General features: G+C 41.5%; 1 pseudogene; it reads left to right on the forward strand.

Moving 5' to 3' along the window:
• Window positions 1-893: 893 nt before the first annotated feature.
• On the forward strand, window positions 894-1,598 carry LOC138902814 (uncharacterized; annotated as a pseudogene).
• Window positions 1,599-2,657: the final 1,059 nt, after the last annotated feature.

The raw sequence follows: 2,657 nt of genomic DNA on the forward strand, positions 1-2,657 counted from the left end.
CGTGCCAACTATCATCATCGCGGCACTTGATGAGTGTCCGCGCTCTTCCGAAAATTACCCTTTTAAATCGGAAAGGCTTATTTGTGATAGACTAGTCGATCAGCGGTGCAATCAACGGTCCCATGCCTTTCCCTCTCAAGTTGTCCACTTGGGAGTACCAGTCTAGTCCATTCTAGAAACCCTACTCCAACTTGAAATGTACATGCATCATGCTAAACCTAGTACGGGTTGAAGCATTATTAACGTAACAACCTGCTAAGATGAACCTCATCCAAAGTCCGACGGGATTTACACAATCCCAATGGACGCTATCATTCTATGTGCATTACGTGGAGAAAAATATGCCAACGTGTTGATCATTATTGCGTAAATATTTTTGGCATTAATGAAATGACGCAAATGTTGGCATCAATTTTCTCCAAGTCTACGTGTCGCTTAGGCCTACCTCGGGCACAATGAGGTCCCCAAATTAGGACACGAATTATTGCATGACTTTGTGAAACATGTTTTAATATCGCAAACACTCTTTTAATATTCCTTACTAACTTGGTTACCTTTTGCTTTTTATTTCGTTTGATTATTCCCATTCCCAAAGGTTGGTTCGTGTATACTGGCATCTTCTCAAGAACTGGACCGCTGCACCATCCCGGGCCCGTCGAGTTCCTGGGTAGCCTGGCAAATTAGCATGAATTACTTTAAAAAATAGTTTTGGGCATTTGAGACATTTTTCAGTATTCTGTTTTGAAATAATTGCTCGAGCCATCAAGCCGCACTTGTTGACGTTTTAAAGATTTTTTAATGCATTATTGCTTTTCATATTTATTATTATTTTTACATTTTTCTTTTCAGCATTATTATTACCTATCCCGATGAACCTAAGACTGTGACATATAATGAGACAACGCAACATAAGGATAGTGATTCAGTTAATCATTACTGATAACGCCGCCAATTTAAACATCGATTTGATGAAAGCCATGTGTGAAACGTTCAAGATCAAGCATAGGAACTCCACGGCATACAGACCGCAAATAAACGGAGCCGTTGAAGCGGCCAACAAGAACATCAAGAAGATACGGAGGAAAATGGTAGATAATTACAAACAATGGCATGAGAAGCTGCCATTTGCTCTGCTCGGGTATCGTACCACGGTTCGCACATCAACTGGGGCAACTCTCTACTTATTGGTTTATGGTATTGAAGCGGTTATTCCTGCCGAAGTAGAGATCCCTTCTTTAAGAATTATACAAGAAGCTGAGCTTAGCGATGCAGAATAGGTACATAGCCGATACGAGCAACTAGCTCTCATTAATGAAAAGAGAATGAATGCGGTATGTCACGGTCAACTCTACCAGAACAGAATGGCAAGAGCTTTCAACAAAAAGGTCAGACCAAGGCAATTCGCACCGGGGCAATTAGTGCTAAAGCGGATCTTCCCACATCAGGATGAAGCCAAGGGGAAGTTCTCACCCAATTGGCAAGGTCCCTACATTGTTCATCGAGTACTACCAGGAGGAGCACTTACACTTGCAGAAATGGACGGAGAGATTTGGCCAAAACCTATCAACTCAGACGCAGTCAAGAGATACTATGTTTAGAATTGTTTACATTTCTGCATTTAATATAACTGAACTATGCTTGACCTGATTCCCATTTAAGAGGGGATATGTAGGCAACCCTGTGGGTTCGGTCACATCTTTAAAAAGTCTTCATTTTCCCATGATTAGAAACTGGGGCAAGATCGCAAGTTCAGCCAACTTCGTCATATGTGGAACAACCAAAAAGCATTGTCAGAAGTATGCATTTAAACTGGGGCAGAATTTTGAGGAGGACCCTCAAAATTCTAAAGCAAGGAGGTTGCAATGTCTCTAAATGCGTCACAGTCACCGGTTCATCTAAATTATTTGATATCACATACTGCAATACATTTCAAACAACTATATTTTTGCAAAAGAATTGTCAAATGCACACATATTTTTCGAAAACTTTGTTTCTATGACAGCCAAACATTACCCAGGGTAACTCAAACAAGATCTCAAGACAAGAGTGAAGGCAAAACAAAGAGTCAAGAGCATGAACCAACCTTCCCCCCGCAAAACTCACAATTTTTCTTTGAATGCAGGCACGATAAAATAGCAATATTCGCAAATACATACGCACATCACTACCTTCATAACGACAAGTTACCAAACGCAAACACATCCAGCTAAGAAATACTTCACTCTCTCACTGTCACTCATTGCTTTTCTTGCATAAGGCTAAGCACTGCCTTTTCTTTGCATGAGACTAAGCCTTGTCTCCCTTCCTTTGCATGAGATAAGCATTGTCTCCCTTTCTAGCATGAGGCTAAGCATTGCCTCTGTAATTGCATAAGGCTAAGCACTGCCTTTCCTTTGCATGAGACTAAGCCTTGTCTTCCTTCCTTTGCATGAGACTAAGCACTATCTCCACTTCTTGCGTGAGGCTAAGCATTGCCTCTGTAATTGCATGAGGCTAAGAACTGCCTTTCCTTGCATGAGACTAAGCACTGTCTCCCTTCTTTGCATAAGGCTAAGTACTATCTTTCTTCCTTGCATAAGGCTAAGAACTGCCTTTCCTCGAGTAAGGCTAAGCACTGCCTTTCCCCGCGCGAGACTAAGCATTGTCGCTGTTTCCTG

This window comes from Nicotiana tomentosiformis, chromosome 12, assembly GCF_000390325.3.
Source record: "Nicotiana tomentosiformis chromosome 12, ASM39032v3, whole genome shotgun sequence".
NCBI lineage: Eukaryota > Viridiplantae > Streptophyta > Magnoliopsida > Solanales > Solanaceae > Nicotiana > Nicotiana tomentosiformis.